This window comes from Halichoerus grypus, chromosome 13 (assembly GCF_964656455.1).
Source record: "Halichoerus grypus chromosome 13, mHalGry1.hap1.1, whole genome shotgun sequence".
In the NCBI taxonomy this organism is placed as follows: Eukaryota; Metazoa; Chordata; class Mammalia; order Carnivora; family Phocidae; genus Halichoerus; species Halichoerus grypus.
The window spans coordinates 25,577,960-25,601,757 of NC_135724.1; the positions used below are offsets into that span (position 1 = coordinate 25,577,960).

At 51.0% G+C, this 23,798-nt stretch overlaps 1 protein-coding gene across 2 annotated transcripts in view; it reads left to right on the forward strand.

Moving 5' to 3' along the window:
• ZBTB7C (zinc finger and BTB domain containing 7C) overlaps positions 1 to 23,798 on the forward strand; it is a 341,604-nt gene that overhangs the window by 186,573 nt on the left and 131,233 nt on the right. For both annotated transcript variants that reach the window (XM_036078174.2, XM_078060366.1), the window contains exon 3: positions 2,576 to 2,637. The gene's annotated coding sequence lies outside the window, so the exon portion shown is untranslated. The remainder of the gene's footprint in view (positions 1 to 2,575; positions 2,638 to 23,798) is intronic.

Genomic DNA, 23,798 nt, shown 5'->3' on the forward strand with positions numbered 1-23,798 from the left:
GACACTGAAAAAAAAAAACCCATCCACGCTATTTATTCACTTTCACTTGGAGAAGCTGTTAGCTCTAATGACCTTTCCAAATTAATAAAATCTGTAAATGCTCAATTGTTTATTGCACACATCGAGTTACACCTCTAAGTGACTGGAGGCACCTGCCTGCCCGCCTGGAATTCGGAGCTTCAGGACTCGGCAACCTGCAGACATGCTTTCCATCCCAGGCAGGGGGGCTGTGGTCAGATTCCCTGGGAAGGGGTGCAGGGTGGCTGTCTCTCCAAGAGCCTTGAGGGGATGGCCCGTGGTATGCTCAGCCCTGAGCTAGGGCTGATGGCAGATAGAAAAGGTCAGTGATAGTCCCCATCCAGGGGTCCTGCCAGGGATGTATCAGGAGAGGCAGGACTTCCAGATGTGAATGTAACTACCTAAGCAAATGCTTGATTGCAGTCTGCATTCAGCAGAATGCACAGCGGGATGGGGAGCATCTGGAAGGCGTCATGGAGGAGGCAGTCCTTGATGTGGGCCCCCTAGAAAGAGGAGGAGCAGGTCAGGTGGACAGCACAGGAAGGGCTTTCTGGGCAGGGAGCATAGAGTAAAAGTGAGAGTGTGTCCTCAGAGCCTATGCACCCGGAGGAGGAAGCAGGCGGGGGACATGATGGATGGGACTGGTGGTGGCGTGGAAGGAGGCCACGTTCTGGAGGGTGATGGTGCTTGGACTTGAGGAGGTAGGCGTAAGCAAATCCTGTTTCTCAATGCTCAGCCGCCTCCTGCTGACCCGGTGCTGCACCAACACGATGCTGACAAGCCATGGGGTTCCCTGGCCCAGAGTCATACTGTCCACTTCATCCCTGAGTCCTGGTGGCAGCCTCCCTGGCGGAGCTTGTGAATGACACAGACTACTTTGACTTCCAAGGTGAAGATGGACCGAAGTCTCATTGACTGTGTATGTTGTACTCCTGGTAGCAAAATATATATCACAAACTTTATCATGTTAACCGTATTTAAGCATGTAGTTTAGGGGTGTGAAGTATATTCACGTTGCTGTGCAGCCATCCCCAGGACTTTGTCACCTTTGCGCACTGAAACTCTGTCCCCACTGAACACTGACCCCCCATCTCCCCTCCCTGCAGCCCTTGGTGATCTCTGTCCTACTTTCTGTCTCTGTGATATCAATCTAAGTGGAGTGATACAGTATTTGTCTTTTTTGTGGCTGGCTTATTTCACTCAGCATAGTGCCTTCGGGGTTCATCCCTGCTGCAGCACGTGCCAGAATTTCTTCCTTTGTACAGCCAAATAATATTCCATCATACGCATAGACCACATTTTGCTTACCCATTCTTCTGTCCACTGACACTTGGGTCGCTTCCATCTCTTGCCTATGGTGAATCATGCTACTGTGAACATGGCCGTGCAAATATCTGGTTAAGTCCCTTGCAGGAGGATTTTGAGATTTTTAAAGGAAAAGTGCTTCGGGCTTTCGAATGAGCAGGCCGTCTCCCCGTGCTAAGACTCTGGTGCCTTGAGCAGAGCTCCGGGTTACACTCTGCCAGGCACCCAGACTGAAGGCTGGACTCCGGCGCGCACGGCCGTCCCCACGCCACGCCGAGCGGCTTCGGTCCGCATGTTAGCCAGCTTCGAGGCTCTTTGCCTTCACTTCTCATCCCAAAACACATCAGTGTTCAATTTGTCCCTCACTGAGGTAGCAAGCGCTCTGTGCTCTCACTGTGACAAGTTCTTTCTCCCACCTTCTAAAATGTATTTAGCCACGACTGTAAAAGCCAAGCGACATCACTCATGCCCAGGTTCTCCCTTCTTGTCCTCTCTCCTCCCCTCCCCTGCTCCCTCCAAAAACCCGCGTGTGCTGCTGAGGAGCTAAAGGGCATCCTGTCTTGAAGAATCACTACCTCTGGGCATTAATTGCCTCTGCAGATCCCAAACTCACTTAAAGCGCATTAAAGTGGTGACACACTCAGGAAGAAAGGCAGGGGAATTCACAGTTCAGGTTGGCATTGTCATTAACTCAAGTCTTTGGTGTCATCTCCCTCCCGCACCGAACGTCCCGCCTGGCCCTACAGTCAACCCCCGCAATGCATTTTCTGGCCTTTGTTGGTGTGTGTCAGCTCTTGAACATTATTTAAATGTAGTTTGGGGCCCATGCATGCAATTACCATTGTGTTATTATTCAGAGCCAGATTGTTAAGATTCAGGCAGCTGTACAAGGAGATGCCCTGTGCTGTGAGGTCCAATTTAGGAGGGCCTTCCGAGCCGGCGCGCGGGGTTGCTAGGCAACCCCATGCTACAGAAGAGGAGGCCTCACTCCGGAGTGGGAAGAAGCCCAGCGCCTTCAGGGAATTGAAGGCAGTGGTCAATCTGAGACTGGCATGGCGCCGCGGAGGGGGAGGGAGGCGCGTGGGGAGCCAGGGGCGCCCACCCAGCTAGCACACAGGGTTCCTGGGAGGGGAGAGTGCTGTGTGGAGTAAGGAGGAGAGAAGGTGCAGAAGCCCGAGGTCGGCCAGAAAACTGCCGAAGGATACCAGAGCAGATGCTAATATGCTTCTCCATCCCTTTCTTTTCTTTGCAGGAAATGAGCAGGTTTGCAGGGAAACTGCTGGCCTGAAATTTAAGAGGAAGGCGTCATTGCTTGTGAGTATGAATTTTGCGTTTTTAGGTGTGTGGTTTGACACTGTTCCTGGGAGTGGGCGGGTTTCCCTGTCTGGGGAAGGGGGCATGACCTTGATGGAATCGGCTTTTGGTTCTGGAAGGTGTGTCCGGCTGGGTGGGGCTGGACCCAGGAATGTAAGGCTTCATTGGAGTGGAAGGTGGATGGTTGGAACCCAGGCTCTGCCCTCCCGCTGCTCAGGAGAGTCGCTCCCTTGTGGTTGGCTGTTGTTTGGGGGAGAGCAGGACTCCTGGAAGATAAAGGAAGATGTGCATTTTTTTGGCCCTGGAGCCACACACAGTTTGTACACTTCTGAGTTTGCTCAATAGGTTGGCCCTATTTAGAACCACAAATTTTCATACAGGCCATTTAACAGTGTGTTCAACTAAGAGCAATCATACAACCCAATCCATTACTCTGGCTGAGAATATTATTAATCGCCAGGTGCCTGGCGCTGTCTGCTGGCTCTAAGAAATAACAAGAGGAACAGTGGCCTAGGCTCTATTTTGGAGGCACTTTCGATCCAGTGTGGGAGGAGAAGAAACCCGCAGATGAGGTTATTAAAGACCCTTATGAACGAGCGTACGGTCCACTCTGGTGCGCACACCACAGCCAGAAGGGCTGGTGACAGGAGTGGTTAGGGCACACTTCCTGGGGACAGGGGGACTTGAACTGGGAGAGGCTGATGGAGGAGGGAAGCCATTCCAGGGCGGAAGGAACAGGTGCCAGGATGGGAGCACCCAAAGGCCTATGTGGAGGGTGTCACAGACATGGGTCTGAAGGGGAGGGAAGAAAATGCTGGTAACTTTGGGCCAGACCAGGTGGTAAAGGGCTGGAAATGGCTTCATGAATGGTCAATGTGCAAAGAATCAGGACGGAATAAGGTTTCCCTCATCTGTGTAAATAAAATTGAGTTTCTGCCAGTTTGTCTGTGACTCATGTGAAAGTGGCCGCATGGATTTTTCACCAAATTTGAGGTTGTGTTTGAGAGGAGTACAGACACTGGATACATAATAGGAAATTCACATTGGGGATCCTCCTTAGATCTCTGAGAGAGAGAGAGAGAGAGATGGCCCTCTCCAGACAGCTGCAGCTAAGGGCCACCAGAGGCCCATGAGATCAATGAGGAGGCCCTCTGAGCTCCAAGTAGACAGTCACCAGGACAGTGCTCCCAATGTCCACTTGCTTTTCTCTGGAGCTGCTTCCCACATACAGAGCTCTAGGTATGATGCCCAAGATGAGGGGCAGCTGAGATTTATTTATTTGACAAAGGGTAACTATTTCTTCCAAGCAAGTAGGGAAAGCTAGGATGTCCTAAATCTCAAGAATCACAACCAGTATTTATGTTGCATTACCAGCTTGCACCACGCCTGACAGGATCGTCTCGTTCGAGCTTCACAGAGGCTCTGTAGGTACTGCCATTTTGCAGGTAAGGGAGCTGAGGCTGGGAATAACTGTTTCTCTCGAGTTCACTAGCCAGTAAGTGATAGAGCTGATATTCACGCTCTCTGCTGCGCATAACTGGATATCTGATTGTGGGACAGGCCTGATGAGTCTGCCCCTGCCTCCTGCTCACTCACCCTGGAGAAGAAGAGTATTCGTGTCATCCCACAGGGGTCTCTGGTTGTGGGAGCTCTCTGTTCTGGCAGGTCAGCATTTTGCTGTGCTGGCTTTCATGGGGTGTATTGTGTCGACTGGTGAGCTTGGGCCAGGCAGGAAGGTGGTTATGGTTCTACCCTCAAAGAGGAAGGCTCATGTGTGTTTCTACCACCTCTGGAAAGATGCAAGAGGGCTCCATTTGGAGCTGTTGCTTGGCTGATCTAGGTTGGGTTCCCTAGAAGCAGAGCTTGAGGCAGGGATTCAGGGACATGTGCTGTATCCAGGGAGTGCTCTTAGGGAATACTTGTCAGGGAAAGAGGAGGATGTGCCAGGGCCTGTGTCTTTCATTGGTTTGATCCATGTGAATTGCAAAGCACTGATGTCCGCGACCTGGCAGCAAGGGGCAGGCCTGAAGTAACCCCTCATTCACCCCCACGTACTACCAGAATGGTGCTGCAGGTGTAACCTCCAAGGCATGCCCTTGACCAAGAGCAAGGGTCCGGAGAACATCACAGGTGAAAGCAGCTGGGGAGGAGGGGTCCCAGCCAGAAAAGTGGATCTGAGTGGGGCCTCGGTTGCATCTACTTCTGTGCCCGCAAACATCACTATCGTGAAGACAGCCAAATGCGGTTTTCACCTGACTTGGCAGTAATTTTCACTGTAGTAAGGGTGCATTTTAAGAGTATAGGTATTAAAATAGACATCATGAGTAGCAAAGTCTGTTTTCACTGAAACAAGTATGTGCTTTTTTAACCGTCATTTTATTCCTAATAGGTCATACAATCCCATGACTCTAAATTCAAAAGTACCAAAAGGTATACTGTGAAAAGTCCCCTTCCCACTTCTGTCCACAAGCAGCCTGGCTCCTCTCCTGGTGAGCACCAACATTACCAGAGTTTGGGGTTACTTTCCAGGGATAGTCTATGCACACCAACAACGGTGTGATGTAGATTTCAAAGTTTGGGGGAGTCTGATATGGTACAGTAAGACAAAAAAACAAAAACAAAAACAAAACAAAAAACCACTCAAGAGTCAGCAGTTGGGGCTCTTCCTTCTGAAGTAGTTGAGCTAAAATGTGCCTTTTCTGTGGAGAGAGAGAGCAACCCACCAAGTCAGCTCTCAACGGAATGTTCCAAATGCATACAAACTTGACAAACATTTCCAAACTGTTTTAAGTTACTACATGTACAATTGATGTCAGAATCGCAAATTATTACTACTTCCTCATTAAGGCAAATCACCTATAAAGTTTGAGATGCTGTATTACAGCTCTTGAAATTCTCAAATATTTAAGATAATGTAAAATTTTGCTAAATTCACTATTTAGTTCCAATTATTTCAGTCTCACTGCATTCATTGCCCAATGTCATTTGCATATTGTTTGATGACTTGCCGAAACGGGTCTTGTGGCCCATGTGTGTTTAGATGCACCTTAGTGTCAGTACCTTGTGAATTTTCACTGTGGTTTCCTTTTATGGAGTCCCTACCGTGATTGGAGGTGCTTTCTCAACATAGGAGCTGGTCAGTGATGGAGGAGTCCCCTCGGTTGGGAGCTCCCTGTCATAGGAGGTGAGGGGGTAGCTGGGACATGTGTCTACAAAGTTACCCTAGGTGCTGGGCAGGTTGACTACTCAGGCCCTTCATAGCTGAGCGTCTGGTCTCCGGAGCTTCATTATTATTATCGCCTTGATAGGCTGTGTACCTTGTTTGAAATCCAGGCCATCATGCTCACACTGTGTGAGCTTATCTTCCAAATTTTGGTTTCACGGGTGCTGTCTAATGCCTATAAATGGCCAAATAGAGCTGACTTTGTAATCTCATAGGCCTGGCGTGTGTGTGTGTGTTTCTTGCAAGCGAACTCCCTCCTTTCTGTTCTCCTTCATGTTCACACTCTCTCTGAGATTGCCAGAAAAATCCTCTAACTTGCGCATGACCTGTTTCAGACCTGAGACAGATTTTGGTGGCACCCCCATGAGGCAACAACAACAAAAAATCTCATTTCCTTCCAAGAAATGGAATCATTATCTTGATTGAAATAATATCTTTCCTCAACCTGCAACCAGATAAAGCATCAAATTGGTGGGGTTTCCTTATCAGTGCACAGAGTTTGCAGGACACAGAATAATGGCCTGTCAGCTGCTTCTGGTGGGCGGTTCTGTAAGGCAGAGCCCACAGCTCTTGGCCTGATTTGGATCATACAGTGTCTGGGGCAATGTACAATAATTCCATTAATGACAAAAGTTATTCTATTAAAGTGAGCAGGTAGTGTAGACCTGAAACAGCATGAGCAAGAAATGCAACCACTACTATTATTGTGGTGGTGGTTTTTAATTAGGCAACATCTAACATATATGGGCAATTGCAGGAGCGACTAAAAGCTGCAGATGTTTATCTACTTTTAGGATGTCAGTGTTCTGGAACCTGGTGCCCACTAGGCCTGAGTTTCCCAGGACTGCAGTTAGAGTGTGGGGGTGACTGTGCTTGAGAAGGAGGGCCAGGTCTTAGTTTTGGGGGGACAGCCAGAAGCCAGCAGATCAATGTCTTTGGGAAGGAAATTGAAAATCCTGTGGGCAGGGAGGCAGGGGTTCTTGGTTCGGGGGCCACCATCTGCTCATCGTTCAGAGAGGGTTACATGGGGTGTGAGGAGAAGGAGGCGAGGCAATGTTTGTACAAAGTCCAGGATACTGGCTGTACCCCCAGTCCTCCCTGTCCCCCACCCACTGAGAAGGGAGGCGCTGCTGTGTCCCAGGCATCTTTGAGGGCTTACTCTGTGGCAGGCATGTGCTAACTGTTTTACACGCATCTGTTCACTTAATCCTCACAACAATCCTGTGCGTTAGAAATCTGTTCTTGGGCAGTGAGAAGGAAAAGAGAGGTTAAGTAACTTGCCCAAGGTCACACAGCCAGTAAAGGGGTGGAACTGGGATTTGAAGCCAAGCAGTCTGGTTAGAGCTCTTGTGAACTTAAAATAGAGCATTGGGACTAAATAACACAGTTCAAACACGTGGGGCTTTCGGCAGACCTTAAACTATAATCCTGTAATAGGGAGAAACGTCTTTGTAATGTTCCACAAGGCACAGAGGTGGTTCCTGAGATGGAGGTGGGAGGTTGAATGATATTCTAGCCAAGGCTCCTGAATGGGCACCCGGTAGTTCTGATCCTCTCTTCACCTGGGATCCCGCAAAGCTGTCCCTAGCTGTATGCACACTGCAGAGCCCTAAGGTAGGCGGGATTTGCCCCCATTTACCTGCCGCCTGTTTAGCCCTCCCCCCGACTTCCTGCAGAGCCCTCCTGGGCCCTTGGGGCTGCCCTGTGGGGGAGCCTTCCCAGAGAAGGAACTCATCCCTCCACACCTGCCCCATGCCTGCTTCATTCCCCTCACTCCTCAGGTACCACGTAAGTGAAATGAAAGCCCCTATCTTCAGAATCTTGTTTTCAAGAGGAGTATTGGCCTGTCACTAAGCGTGCCTGATTACCATGGTAATCACCAGCCGAATGGAGTGATTATATAATACATTTCCATCAGAAATATGAACAGATGTGCAGGGGAAATCAACATTTATCAACAAGATAGGTCTTGGGAGATTAATAGCGAATTTAGGATTGCTCAAGGAAACAAAAGAAAGAAGAAATACCTTCCCTTGTGGTCAAGGTTCTTCCAGCCTTACCTCTGACCATGTCCTCCTGCCTGCCTCCCTCCCACCTGGCCTACTCGCATTCCTCCTTGCCCTTCCCTTTCCTCTCTCCCTTCCAGTGCTTAGCCATCTGTCAAATATCACCTCTTCCAGGAAGTCCTCCTTGGTCTATTCCACCTCTGGGAAGTTCTGCCTCCTCTGACCGGCTGCAGCCCCCATACTGGGCCCTGTGTAGTCTCCCTTGCTCCCAGCTAGCTGGAAGTCCCCCCCCACCCGCCCCCAAGGGACATACTTGGTCTACTCTGCAGCAGGGGCCACCATACACAGAAGCCATTTAGCCAACAGCTGGGGGCTCTGGTCCCACCCACGGTCCGCAAGGCCAATGAACTCCTCCCCCACCTCCCCAGCTAAGAACCTCCCCATCTTCTTAGGGGCCTTATTAAAAACGCTACTGTGACACCTCTGGGTGACTCTAGAGCTCAGAGTACTGAGAGCCAGATTTCTGTGTTGCTGCTAAAGAAATGAAATGTGTTTGCATTGTGGTATTCCTTCCAGAAACGAAGGCAGCAGTGGGGATCCAAGAAGACACACACAGCAGTTTTGATTTCTAAGCCTTGGGGTCCCTGAGTCATCACCCCCTCCACCCCCTTCCAAACCCATCTGGCTCTGGATGTGGGAAACCACACTCCCGGGACCAGGAGGGGCCTTCCCACTCCACTGGGATGCAGGCCCCCCTGGGCTCCTCGGGAGCAGAGGTGGGGGGGGAGGGCTGTTCCAGTGCACGGTGTGGCTGAGGAGGAGGCCGCTGGCCCTGGCACACTTCTGCCTGGGCCCGGGCCTGCAAGGGTCTCAGGCACGGCATCCCTGTGTGAGCGGGAGGCAGAGGGGCTTGAGGGAGGCCTCCGTAGGAAAGGCCTTCTTCTTCCCTTTCAAGTAGGACAATACATCAGACAAGCTGCCAGGCCCGCTCGGAGGACGCGAGAGGCATTAGCTAATATTTTGATTTTCATAGAATGAATAGTAAAGAGCCCCGAGTGTCTCTTGGAGCTAATTTTGAAGAACATGTTCAGTCACATGCTCCTCTAGTTGAGTCGGATTCCTAAAGAGTTGATAACAAAAGGTTTAAACCAGGGAAAAAAAGGCATTCCTCCACCAACTTTTCTCTCTTTTAATTCTCTTCTTGTAATGCTTCTCAGTTAACAGTAACTTACGGAAAGATGAAATAAAGTCGAAGCAGGAAGCAGTGAGCCTCGGGAGGAGGTCTCAAGTGGCAGCTCTGGGTTTTGTTCTCCTGCATGAATGGCTTCGAGGTGGGTCCCCTTACTGAGCTTGGTAATATGGGGCCTCGCAGGCAGACAGACACCAAACACATGGACAGACGGACGGACGGAGAGGGCACTGCCTCCCTCTACAGGGGTCTGCCTGAGGCGGGGCTCAGAGGGAAGCGGGTGGCACCCTCAAAACGGTGGTTTGAAGAGAGTTGAGTCCAAAGGCCAGGGCAGGACCCAGGGCAGTACCCCCAACACGGGGGCGCAGTCCCTCCCCTGGGGCTGAAGGGCCAAGGAGAGGGGGGATGCTGGAAGCAGAGACAGTGAGGATGCTATGGAGGGGGCTACCCTACCTAGGCTGTGCCCTGAGGTGTGCCCCTGAAAACAGGGAGACAAAGCATTCAACATCTGACCTCCCTCCCTCTGTCCTCCCCTGGGGCCCCACTGGCTTCCAGCAGGAAAGAGTGCAGAGGGGGAAGAACCCAGGGCTGTGGTCCGTAGGGGTCAGTTTCCAGGGCACAGAGCTGAGTGGACAGGGTGGAGAGTGGGCCTGGAGGGGCACATGGGGACAGTGGCACAGTGATTCTTCTCCAAATGACAGAGCAGTGGTGGAGAGGGAGGCCCAGCATCCTTGTCAGGACAGGTCTGGTCTGAAGGCCAATTTTAGGGTCTCCAAGAAAGTCCCCAGCCCAAAGAAACATGCCTCTTCCCCAGCCTCTTCTCCAGGGGTCACTGTTCTTTTAACCAGAACAATACTGTCTCAAGGTGTTCCCCTGGGAGAGGAGAGATGAGCCATTCTGAAGTGCCACATCTGATTCCACCCCAGGAGAAGGAGCTGAAGGCGGGGACTGGGGCAGCCCTAGCAAGGTGCCAGGGAGTCTCTAGGAGTGGGCCTTGAAGGGAGGGTACAGGCCGGATGGTAGGCGAGGGAAAGTGTGTGTCAAGGCCAAGAGCACCAGGGCACCAAGTTCCCAAGGCCAAGGCAGGACAGGGGGCCGTCTGCCTACAGAGGAGTTTTGCCAGGGGGCAGCCAGCCTGAGGCGAGGCCTAGATTGTTTGCTTGTCCTGGGTTCACAGTCCTGCTGGAGACCACCCGTGGCTCTTGGAACTGCAGGCAGCTCCCAGCCCTGCACCCTGCAGGGGTTCCTGCTGATGAAAAACAAGACCAGTGAAGCTCTAGCTCACCTTGATGGGCCAGAGAGCTAAGTGCTTGCCAGGGTAATGTGCTTTAGTTGTCCAACAGTCCACGAGGTGGGTATCGCCCTACAGAGGCGGAGCACAGACAGAGAGGAAAGTCACTTGCTCAAGGCCACATTTCCCAGATGGCTTGATTTCAGAACTGCCTCTTGCCCTGGCTCCCTGCCAGGGGTCCCCTGGCCGAGGAGAGTCTGCACCTGCAGAGAAGGGAATGTCATTCAAAAGTTGGAATGAACATTTAAAATTGTTTTATTTGGAAATAATTTTAAATTACAGAAAAACAACAAAAATAACAATAAAACAAAGATGGCCTTTATACCCTTATATCCTAGATGCATCTGTTGTTATAATTTTACTCCACTGCCTTTAACATGTGTGCTCTCTTCCTATCATGCACACACACACACACACACACACACACACACACACACACACATACATTTTATCTGAACCATTGGAGGGTAAGTTACCCCTAAATACTCCAGTATGTGTACAGGCAGGCAAATTCGCCTATCCTCTGGGATACGCAAATTCTCTGACATAATCATAGTACGGTTGGTCAGGAAACGTAACACGAATACACACGTGGATCTAATTTACCAGTCTACCATTTGTATTCCAATTTTGCCAGTCAGCCTCCTGATGTTCTTTAGAGAGCACAGCGTCCTCCGTAGCAGATCCCTGCTAGGGGCGGGGGTTGATTTAGTTGGCCTTCTTTAATCTGGAACATTTTCACAGCCTTTCTTTATCTTTTATGACTTTGACATTTTTGAAGAACACAATGCCCCCTTCTTATTTTCAATAAAATGTTCACCCTTTGGGGTTTGCCCAATGTTTCCTTGGGGTGAGATCCAGGTTATGTGGTCTTGGCCAGAATCCTCCTGCCTAGGCAATCTTAGGTTCTTCCTACACGATCACATCGGCAGGCCCTCCTGGTCCTCACTGGTCCTAACTGGTGATGTTGATTTTAATCTCCAGGTCAAAGTATTACGTATTTCTCCACTACACGGTAATTGTCTTTGTTCTCTCCTGAAACTAGTAAACAGTCTACAGAGAGACCCTTTAAAACCGGGAGAATACCCTGCTCCTTGTCAGGTTCCCCCAGGGGTAGCATCCATTGATGTCTCTTGCCTGATCCAGTCCTTAACATGATGGTTGCAAAATTATGCGTTTCCGGCACCTGCACTACCTCTCTATTTACCAGTCGGCCTTTGGCATCCTATAATAGCACAATCTATTTAGGCAGTATACATTTACTATTATAAGCAGTAAAATGGTATTTATTTGTCTATTACCTGTGTGGACTGATGAGTTCCTGTTTTTCCAGTAGTTTATTATTTCTCACTGTGCTCAATTATTTTGGTGCATAAATTGCCCCAGACTTGACCAGTGGGAGCCTCTACAAGCTGACCCCCATGATATTTGGAAATGCCACCATCCCTGTTTTAGAGCACTGTCTTACTTTCTGGGATAACAAGAGGTTCCAGGCTCATCATGTACCTTCCCTGAACGAGCCCTGCAACCAGTCATTTCTCTGAAATGTCAGCTTCCTTTTAGTGGGGAGTCGTATTAGAGACCAAACTCTGGGCTCTGGGTGTGCCCACTGCTGCTGGGTGTCTTTGCTTCTTAGCCCTTTCAGGGGACAGAACTAGGAAATACGTGCATGTATGTACACATACATACACATATTTTTCATACATATACATGTATATACACTTACATATTCGTATGCTACAAATCACAATCCTCGCTAATGCCTCCAATTCCAATCCACCCCTGCAGGGCTGCTTCTTGCCTCCCCCCATTCCATATTTTTATGTCCTCCTTCCACAGCGAAAACCTCAAAGCTGTCAACACATTCAATTGTTTGCTTAATCCCCTGTTACATCAGGATGGCTTCACCACCGCTGTGGACAAGCCTTCCCCTCCCCCCTCCCTCCCTGCTGTGTTCACAAATAGCTTGGAGTAGTCCTTTCTTTCTTTCTTTCCTTGCCCTTCAGTGTGGTCAGAGGATTTATTTGAAATCCAGTTAGGTTTATTTTTTTCCAGTTTGTTTTCAGGTTTAAGGATTTTTTTCCCCCTTCCCATTCTTATTGGGTTTAAATTTTTTTTTTTTTTTAGGGCGCCTGGGTGGCTCAGTCGTTAAGCGTCTGCCTTCGGCTCAGGTCATGATCCCAGGGTCCTGGGATCGAGTCCCACATCGGGCTCCCTGCTTGGCAGGAAGCCTGCTTCTCCCTCTCCCACTCCCCCTGCTTGTGTTCCTGCTCTCGCTATCTCTCTCTCTGTCAAATAAATAAATAAAATCTTAAAAAAAAATAAATAAAAATAAAAATAATAATTTTTTTTTAATAGGTAGAACGTTAACACACTTTCACAAGTCAGAACTACACAAAAAGCCAGCCTAAGAGATGTATCACTCTCTCCTGTTCTCCTGCACCCCACTCCCCCTTGCCGGGAAGCAGCTTAATTCTTCTATGCTCACACTTCTATTGCTTTTTGTAAAGATAAGCGCATTTTTATGTATGTTTTTTAATTTTCCTTTCTTTTTTACACAAAAGATACCGTATCATATATGCTTTCTTTTTTTATACTTCGTTTTCTTTATGTGTTCAATATTATGTCCTGGAAGACACTCATGCCAGTTCATAGAGGTCCTTCCACATTCTTTTTTATAGCTACACAGTACTCCCCATGTGGGCACGCCATCGTTGTGCCCCCACTCTCCTCCGGATGACCGTTGAGGTGGTGTGGCCGTAGCTTACAATTCCAAATAATGCTGCAGGGCTCATGCACGTGCGTTCCAGGTGCTTGGGAGCGTATCCTCAGGGTAAATGTCCGGGACTGAGATTCCTGGGTTCAAGAGTAAAGATGTACATAGTAGTTTTGTTAGGTGTTTCCAGAAAACCCTCCAGGAGTTTGTACTGGTTTGCTCTCCGCCCTGTTTCCTCACAACTCTGCCGACAGAGGGTGATGTCAAATTTGGGAATTTTTGCCAATCTCATGAATACGAAATGGTACCTTAGTGTAGGTAGTTTGGATTTGCATTTCTCTTCTGAGTGAAGTTGAACATTTTCTCATATGCTTAAGGATAACTTTGATACTGCTTTTGTGAATTGCCCATACTTTTGTTCACTTTTCTATTGGGCTTTTGGTTCTTTGTCTCTCAATTTTTATGACTACACACACACACACACACACACAGTAGTGATGTTCTTTCTTTTTTTTTAATTAATTCATTTATTTATTTGAGGCAGAGGGAGAGACAGAGGGAGAGCACAAGGGGTGGGGAAGGGCAGAGGGAGAGGGAGAGAACTAGACTCCCAGCTGAGCAGGGAGCCCAACGCGGGGCTCCATCCCAGGACCCTGAGATCAGGACTCGAGCCGAAGGCAGACGCTTCACCAGCTGAGCCACTCAGGTGCCCTAGTGATATTATTTCTTTATCTATGATATATGTGGCAAATATTTTCTCCCGGTTCATTATTTAACTTTGACATTACTTATGGCGTTTGCCATAGAAATTATTTTTGTTTTTATATAGTCAGTTCATCAATCTTTTCTTTGATTGCCTCTGGATTTTCATAGTTAGAAAGCCTTTTTTACATTGAGGTTATAGAAGAATTCACCCACGTGGAAACACAATTTTTAATGGCTACCTATTATTTCATTGAAAAGAAAAATCATCGTTTTTAGATAGAAGCTAAGAGGTGAATTGGGACTGCAGGCCGATGCAGCAGAGGGCAGAGGAGGGCTGAGGGAGGGGAGCCTGCAGGGAGGCTGGATGTGTGAAAGCCCCACACCCAGTTGGTTTGAGGACTGACAGAGGAAAATGGTCTCCGCCCTGCAGCCACAGAGGCTCAGGCAAGGCATCATGGCTGGCCCCACCAGGGAGGACTCTGGGAACTTCAAAGGAGAGGCCAGTCCTTGGGGCTGGAGGAGGGATGTAGGGGCAGGGCTGGGACTAGGGCGGGGCCAGTGCGGCCTGTAGGGCAAAGTTGAAGGAGGCCTCAGCCTCAGGGCTGAGCCAGTGCAGCAGTCCCTGGCACCTGGGAGTGAGGGCCTCCTTAAATTATGCCCCTTGGGCCCCTCCCTGGCCTCCCCCAGGTCTTGGCTCTTCTCTGGGGAAAAGCCGAACAGGGGTTGAGGAAGTAAAATGAATGGGGTGCACGCTGCCCTGGCTGAGCTGTCTATTGGAGGAGTGGCAAGGTGTTGGGAAGAAGGGGCAAGATTTCATCCTGGAGGTGGTGGGAAACCACTTCAGGACTTGAAGAAATTTAAGAAATTCTGTCAAATTGGGGAAAGTGGGGATGATAACCGTCTTTTCCCAGAGCCAGTGTCAGGATTAAGTAAGATCATCAACGTAAATATTTTCTGTGGGCAGAGGGCCTGGCATGGAGTGGGAGCTCAGCAAACCTTAGTTTCCTGTACTTGGGGGTTGGGGGGGGTTCTACTGATTCTCTTAATCAGGTCTCAAGTCTAGTGCCCTTGACACAGTGGGACTGTTCAAACCACAATGTAGGAGTAGGAATTCGAACAAACAAAACTTGAAGTAAACCATCTGTCCCCTCACCTGGTTGAAGAGGAAGATGCCTTGTTCAAGGACTTGACAGGGCGGCCCCAAGGCGTCCGTTTTATAGAAATGGAAACCGAGGCCCAGGGACGGTCTCACAGCGTGTTAATGGCTTACAGGAAGTTAATGTTTGTGCTCCCATGAGTCCTCCCAAGAGAGATGTGGGCTCTCACTCCCACCCAGCACTCTGTCCGTACTCCCCAGCCCTAGAAAACCATGTGCCTGTGGGCCTCTGACAGAACCTTCCCAACAGCTCCCTGCAAGAAGAGCTTCCTCTTGAACCGTGCTGACCTGGAAGGGAGAAAGCCCCCAGACCAGGAGGAGGCAGCAGACAGGAAGGGGGAGGGCAGCTAGCCCCACAGCCCTCTCCAGCGCCCCGGCCACATGCCTGAGGGAGGGGCCACCAAAGGACCCCAGACCTGTCATTTCCCTCCTCTCCCAACCTCAGCTGCAGGCCCAGCAGGGCCATTCCCCGTGGCCCCGCCTGGCAGGCCAATCAAGTGTGTGGGAAAAATAATAAGTCTGTGGCCCCGGTGGCTGGAACTTGTCCTTCAGAGCTCGCTTATCTGCCTCTCCCTCGGGCTCCTGATGATTGAGGCCAGGAGGTTGGCCGAATCTCCCAGACCACGCTTAGGAGGGAGGGCACGCAGAGGCCGGCTCTCTACTCCCTCGTCTGGCAGAGAGATCTGAAAGGTCCTGGAGCAGATTCCCCCAGCGAGCCACCAGCCCCTTCCTCCACCACGCCTGCTCTGCCAGGCCTGCATAAGTGGCCACCCCGAGGACCTGCATCATGATATTTAAGAGGAGCCGGGAAGCCCCCACCTCAGACCCATCTTTCCGCCGGAGGGCTGCTGAAAATACTTCTTCAAAGCTTCTTCGGCCTCTGCCCATCGCTCCAAGCCCAGCTGGCCTTTGTGGTCCAAACCAGTGCCACCCCTTCCCAGATACCTTTCTCAATTCATCAGAACGAATCCCCTCTCCACCCCCCCCACCCCCCCACCCCCCCGCAGCCTGCACAAGTAGGTTTCGGCTTCCTCGGGGCCTTGCCCTGTCGGTCCTTCATCACAGGTGGCTGGGAACAAGACCATCTGCCTCTTTCAATGTGAATGACCTGAGAGCAGGAGCTACTCCTTCAGCTCTGAGTCCCCCCCAAATGCTGAGCCACCGTGTCACCAACAGTAGATGCTCAGTCAGTGTCGAGCTGCTGAAATGCAAACGGAAAGACCACCGTGTTCAGAAACAGGAAGTAAGCTTGAACTCTGGCCAGACACTGGCTGAGTGTCCTTGGGGAAGCCCCTTCACCTATCTGGGCCTCTGTTTTTTCATCTGTTAAATGGAATGATCCTATCTGCCTCACAAGGCCATTGCACCAATAGAGTAGGCCACGTGCGCAGCCCAGAACCTGATGCCCAGTAGGCCTATCTCCATTCATTCACAGACACCCATTATGTGCCTTCTTTGTGCCAGGCTGCAGGGCAGCTAGGGGTTCAATGAGCTAAGGCCTAAGTGCAATTCCGCATGCTGACATAAGGAGCCCATGCTGCCCGGGTCGTGCTGAGGCTGGGGCCATGCTGATGGGTGGAGCATCCCTACCCTCAAGGTGCTAGCAGTCTTTCCCATCATGGAGTCTGTGGGTTTTCCAGATCCTTTCCAACCATACAACTACTGAGATGAGATCAGCTTCCAGAATTTAGCGATGGATGATTTCCGGAATAATCCTCACTTGAGTAGAGGCCCTGGCTTAGGTGGGCGAATTGAGGGCTGAGAGGGAGGAGGAATTCAAAAGGAACTGGGCTGGCTTCCTGATCTCAAAAGAGCTCCTACTGTGTCACATCCATTGCTCTCTAGAAGGTGCTGAGATGGCCAAAGCAGGCCTCCGTCCCTCCTGTGGGGAAACTAGATGTCGGCCAGCCTAGGGAAGGGGCCAGGAGACTGCTTTGTCCTGCTTTAAGAGCCAGGCCTGGGAGGACTATAGGCCAGGAGTCCACAGGCACAGGCAGGGCTGGGGGAGAGCAAGGGAGACTCGAAGCCATCTTCAGCGGCTGCCAAGGGAACTTCTGGGCCCAGGCCCAGCAGGGTTGGACCTGCCAACCCCAGGTTCTAATGCCCCACTCCCAGTCGGGTGGTTGACAAGTACCAGTTAAGTGTGGGCTGTATGCAGAGCCCAGGGGACACCCCCTGTGAAGTCAGGAAGTGAAGGGTTCCTGCCCTGATGGGCAGTGGGCCATCCTCCAGTGGGAAAGCACCACACCCCCCTGACATGCTGGGGGCAGGGAGGTTGTTGTGCAACCACAGCAAGACCCTGTGGCCACACAAAAGTGTGACTTCTGTCATCTGTCGTGTCATGCAGAGAGGATGGGCATGGAAGATGGGGTGAACCCAGAGAGGGTGGGTTAACTTAGGAAGGCTCTGGGGCAGGCACCTGGGTACCCAGGCCTTGGAGCTTTCTACAGATGTATAGGAGGCCCTCCCAGGTACTCACTCATTTTGCTGAGGTGTTAATGGGTCTTCTCCTCCTGGCCATCTCTGAATGTCTGAGGACCAGCAGGAGTGCCAGCCCCATCCCCCAGTCCCACAGCCAAGCCACACAAACCTGAATGTATCTGAAGATGCTCATCTCTGGAGCTGTCCCTGGTTTGGTGTGCTCTCCTTAGGGTGGGGGGGGGAGGGAAATATTTCTCTTTGTTCTAGATGCTTCTCCCCCTCCCCTCAACCCAGCACTTCTCCAGGTGGCTGGACCTCTCATCTCAGAGAGGTCAGATGAGCTCTCATCTCAGCCTGCCTATCCCTCTCTGGAGAGACTGCCAGGCCTACTGGGAGCTGTGGCCAGTGAGTCCCCGTCCATCATTCCTGAGCAATAGGAAGGCAAGATGCTAGTTAGCCAGAGTGGGAAGGGGTGCTGCTTTGGCACAGACCTGGCAAAGGCAGTGCGTTTGGAACGCTCCTTGCTGGTAAAACAGTGGAGGGCATTTAGGCCGTGAGGAACCCCACTGGCGCATGTGCGGGCAGTGAGAACACCCTTGATCGCTGACCTGAATGCTCACGGGTGTCGCTGGGGGAAGGCTGCCTTTGGGATGAGCAGAGTTCACATGGGGCTTTCGATGAAAAGCTAATGGAATGACATTTTAATTGCATATCTGACAAGTTAAGAGAAATGAGGGGTGGGGGAGGAGATGGGGTCAGGGAAACACAGAGTCCTTCCCTCCGCTCTCCCTCATAACAGGGAGAACAGACAATTTTATCACCCACAATAGGACATTTCAGAGAGTGAAGATGGGCATTATTATAAGGGAAAGCAGGTGTAAAATGAGACTTTCTCAGCTAACAGGAGACTTGAGGAGCCAGTATAATTGGCTATAGGTTGTCCTGTTCATTTTGGCCATGATAAAAAGGAAAGAAGACTTCACAGCTCTCTAGGTAATTAATGAGTTGTATGGCCCATAGGGTATCACCTCACCCTCCTGACTCCTGGTTTCTCTCCCATAAAATTCATTCATTCATTCTGCAGGCATTATTTTGTGCCTTTCATGTACAAGGCAATGGGCCAGGGGCTGGAAGTTCAGAAGTGACCATGACAGGTCCCTGGCATTAGTCCAGCAGTCTCTGACCTCTGGGGTCCCTGCCCCCTCCAGAGACACAGCTCCAGTCCATGAAATAGTTAAGTACCAGCCGGGTGAGGCTGTCTCTGAAATATGTCCGGTTGAGTGGGACAGGTAACAACAAGGAAACGGGGAGATGGGGAGCATGTGCCCATTTTATGGAAGAGGAGCCTGACACTCAAAGGAACGGCATAATGTGCTCAACAGCACACAGTCAGGAGGTGGTAGAATTGAGATTCGAACCCAAAGCCACCTGACTATAAAGTTGGTGCTCCTTCCTTACACCTCACCTTTCTCTTCTCTAATGCTTGCTTGCTCCTCCTCCTCACCCCCATCCAGCCATCTGGCTGGCAGGCCTCGTGGCACAGCCAGACCCCCGAGGAGACAGGGCCAGGGCCCCAGAGCAGTTGTAACACTTACCGAGGGCGACTGAGGGTCTCAAGATGCTCGGCCACTTCCCTTCCATGCTCTCCGATCGTATAGCTGGAGAGCGGACCCTCAGACACTTCTGTTTCCAGTCTTCCAGGGTGCGGAGGGTGGTGGAGAACAGTGCCATCAACATCCGGGAACTGCTGAGAGACGGGGAAGGTCTACAAAGCCATGTTTAACACTTGATGCAAAAGACACAAGACCAACCCATACCATTCTTTATGCAACTCCCCCTGAAACATTAACTAGAAACCTGCCCCAGACAGGGATCATGCTCTGCCCGAGTTCTCATCGGACAGATGATTACATCTCATGTTTTTAGCTCTTTTCATCTGGGCCCTTCCACTAAGGCCCCCTTATCTCTTCATGTGCACCTAGCCCTTGTTTTCATGTTAAAAAAAATTATTAGTGAGATTGAGTGGTGTGAGTGGTTTTAGCGGGCATTTAGACTTGATGTTTTTCCTCATCGATTTCCAAGAACTCTTTATACCGTAGATGTAAACATATGTCTGTTACATAAAGCACGAATACTTTTGCCCCATCTGTTGACTTTCAACTTGCATTGTGGTTATCTTTAGGACATTAAAGTCTTTGACTTTTATTTAATCAAATCCATCCCTTTTTGTTTTCCTTTATGGCTTGTGGTTTTGTGTCAGGCCGAGGAAAACCTGTACGTTGACCGTGTTTGTGTCAAAAACACAAATTTGCCAGAGCGTCAGGATCTGAAAGCTTTGGTGCAGACATCCAAGAAAGCTGTCTTGCGGCAAGCAAACACTTCCCAAGGGCCTCTTTGCAAGGAGCCTCGGACCCAGGGGAGATCCAGGACAGCCGTCCATCCGCCCAGCCCTCATCCTGGATGCCTCACACAGCATCCCAGGTTTTGTGCTGGGCTCTGCCCTTTCTCCCCGCAGGTGGAGGCTTGGCTGATAAGCTCAGCGAATCAAATATTGACTGTGCCCTCACAGGGTATGTTTTCCTGGTCACCAAGGCCAAATCAAGGCCCGGGGACTTGTTTTTCCTTTTGGTAGCCCTGTCCTCCTCCCCGTTCCCTTCCCCACACTCTGAAAGGGATCTGAAGATCCTACTAAAACGGTTTTATGGGGGCGGGCACCTTTATCTGTTGCTGCTTTTATGGGAAACTTTTCACAGAGCCGAGTACAGAAAATTATCTTTTCAAACATACCATTCAGTGTAATTTTATAAGATCTGCCGTAATTGCCCTAGAATCTGCTCGGAGAAACCCTGAAATCCAGGGGCTGCTGTGTTTTAAAAGAGGCAAGAAGCCTGGGCAACCAGAAAAGCACTATAAATCCTCTTGGGGCTCATCCTTATTAATTCATCATTTCTGGCAAGGGGGCGAGAAAGATGGCTTTGGAAAGCCTCTTGGAAGGACCCAGAATCTATTGGCATGTGGGCGTGTGCGTGTACACACACACACACACACACACACCCTAGCAATGCAGTGGTCTGTATTTAACATTTCCAAGCAGGTAACTCAAGCATTAGGTCTGTGCTGGGTCCTGCTGCCTTTGCTGTCCCCATATCCTAGAGCCACATACTTTCAGGGTACTTTTTTTTTTTTTTTTTGGCAGGGCTGAGGCAGAGTCAAGTCCAAAGAGGCAAACATGGAGGCCCCAGTAAGGGAGCAGTTGTCAGGGAGAAGGAGCTGGGCCAGAGGCTCAGAATAGCTGGTTCTGGGAGCCAAAGGGTGAAAAGGGCAGAGGAAATGGTAGGCTGGGGCCCGTGGGAGGGGCAGCCCGGACAGGGAGGGGAAGCGAGGGTGGGTGTGCGGCTGTGGCCTGGAGATCACGTGTCCATGGGAAGTGTTCAAAGTGGAGATGCAGGAGTGGGCGAGAGGCCTGTGAGGGTGGAGGAAGGGTCTGGACTTCGCCTCTGGCCAAGGAGGGATGGGACTCGGGGCTCCCTCCTGATGGCCATTGTGCAGAGAGCAGCCAGAGATAGCTCTGCTGGAAGGGGGGCATGGGGTTCAGTGGGCCAGGGACAGGCAGGGCAGAGCAGGGCTGAGGGCCGGGCTCAGCCCTGGGCTTTCAGCTGAGGATGCTCCTGAAGATGGAGGGAGAGGCTCCCTGGGGTTGAGGGCTGGGGCGTGGGGACACAGCATCGAGAGCTCCCTTCCTGTTCAGGAAGGACAACGTGCTGAGACACCTCCTTGCTCAGTATACAGGAAGCGCCCAGTAAGTGTCGGTAGCCTCACTGGCTGGTCCCAAAGGGCTCATTCCAGGTGGACAGCAGCTTCCAGGGCCACTTCGGCAAAATCATCACCAAGTATTTGTTGAGCACCTACTGGATACCAAGTGCTGGACAAGCCTCTGCGGAAAAGTCCAGTGACATGTAATAAGCAAACCTAGCGAGAATTATAAAGTTGGAGCCCTTGGCAACCTCTCCCAGTCTGATAGCCAGCTAGAATCCCAGAATCGGAGGAGCTGGAAGACATCTTTCAGAGATCAGTAGGTTGGATCATCCCCAGGGCTTGGATTTCACGATCCCATCCTTGCCAACCTCTGAGTGAACACTGAAGGTGCTGGGAGCTCGTTGCCTACCCAGGCCCCTCCTTTCCTCCTTGGGCCACACTGTCGAGGGGAAGGAGCGTGGTGGGCGGGGAGAGCACCAGCTGAGAGTCAGGGGCTCCTGGCCCTCTGGCCCCCCACCTCTCCCCGGATCCTGGAAAGCCACTTAGAGCCTCGGCCTCCTAGTCTTCAGCTCCGGAGCCGGCAGCACGGCTCCTGCCCATCCTGCCTTGCAGGGCTCTGGTAAAAGCACCTCACCCCCCAGGCTGTGGCCAGCGCTTCACAAAGTCCTTTACCTGCCCACCCGGCTGCACTGAGCTACAGCGGGGAGCCCTGAAGTTAAATGAGCATTTGGATGCTTCTTTAGCCCCTGCTCCATTTCCACCCACTTGCTCCATGTCACGGGCATAGAGCCCTGCGAGGAAGCCTTCATTAGGATGCTTGTTTGCATGCGGTAGGTGAGTTAACCTAGGCTCAGAGAAGTGAAGTGACTCATCCAAGGACACACAGTCAGCCTGTGATGGTGGAGCGGAGACCAAAGTCTCCTGGCACTCCAGACCCATGTGCTTGCTGCCCTCAAACTCTGCCTCTGTCGAGGGAGCTCAAGAGACAATACCAATCATAGGATCCATCAAGTGGATTCGCTCACTGCAGTGCCATGCTTTAAACCCTTCCCCCGCAACAACCTGGGGAAACACCCCAGCTACCCTTTATCGAGTGCCTGCCACATGCCAGGCCCCTGACCTCCCATGTCCTCACCAGCCCGTCCCAGAAGCACCCTCTAAACAAAGTAGGCAGTGCATTTTGTGAGTCCAAGAGAATCACGAACCGGGCTCCCAGAAAGCAAGAAATGCCCAGGAAGTAGCCTTTTCCATCTTTTAAAAGCAATGCCAGCTTTTCATCCTGCTCCAGAACCATCTCTAATAACTCTTAATGTAAAAGGAATTCATTTTGCCTAAGTAGCTGAGTAAAATTGAGCATGAGAAATCTCTGCCACGTTGTATCTCGTGTCTTTGTGTCACTTCTGCCAAACCCCAGCTTGGCTTCCTACTCCTCTTCATGACAGTTCCACCCAGTGGGTATTTTCACGTCCTTCCACTTGACAGATGAAGATCTGAGGCTCAGAGTGGTCGAGCAGTGGGCCCTGAAACGCAGCGCCCCCCACGTGGCAGATCCCATGACACAGGCTGAAAAGGACGACATGGAGCTGGGGAGGAAGGCTTGCTGAAGGAGCTGGGGACCTGAGCTGGGGCACTGGCAGAAGGAACACACAAGGCTGCCTGAGTAAGGCCTCAGGGTAGGAAGGAGGCTGACCGCCTGGAACCACAGGGAAGCGCAGACAGCGGGAAGAGAGGGGGAGATTGCTGAAGCGTCTGTGGGCTCAGAATGGGGGGAAGGGGTGTTGACCGTTGGTTGGGCTGCCCTGTTTCTCCCAATATACTCCACCCAAGGCCTGCCACTGGCCACCCGTGACAACACAGGACCCATGCTCAGAGGCACTGGAGAGGGGGGCGGGGTCCCCTCTCTTCCTCCTCTCCCTGCTAGATAGAGATTCCTCTTTCTTCCCCCCCCCCCGCCAAATATGCCGCTTCAGTGGCCCCCTGGAGGAGGCCCTTATGCCTTCAGTAGCCAGGGACCCTGAGCCTCCCCAGGACCGGCCCTCCCCATTGATGACATCCCCAGCCCCCATGCCAGAATTCACACCCCCACAACATCCCCGTGAAGGAGGCAGGCTTTTTGGCAGGTGAGAAACCGAGAGCCTGAAAAGTTGAAGAGCCCGGCTTCCTATTGAAGAGAACTGGCTTTGCAGACAAAGGACAAATGTATGATTCCACTTATATGAAATACCTAGAACAGGCAAATTCATAGACACAGAAAGTAGGTTCCAGGTCACCAGGGCTGGAGGGAGGAGGGGATAATCAAGAAGTTATTGCTTAATGGTTACGGTTTTTGTTTGGGTTGATGAAAAAAATTTTTGAAATCGTGGTGATGATTGCACAGTGCCGTGAATATAATTAATGCCACTGAACTGTGCACTCAAATGGTTAGAACGGCAACTTTGATCTTATATATATTTTTACCACAGTTTCTTAAAGTTATTCTCAGATAAAGAGGTAATCAAAGAACATCCGTCAAAAACCGATATGGGGGGAATGTATCCTGCAGGTGACCCACACAAGTGTGCCGTACACCCAGCTCTGAATCCAGGCCCCACCAGGTATGAGCTTTGTGGTCCAGGCAAGCTACTCATCTCCCTTTACCTGAGTCTCCTCGTCTGTAATGTGAGGTTATCGCAAGGCTTCCGCGGACTGGTGTGCATGC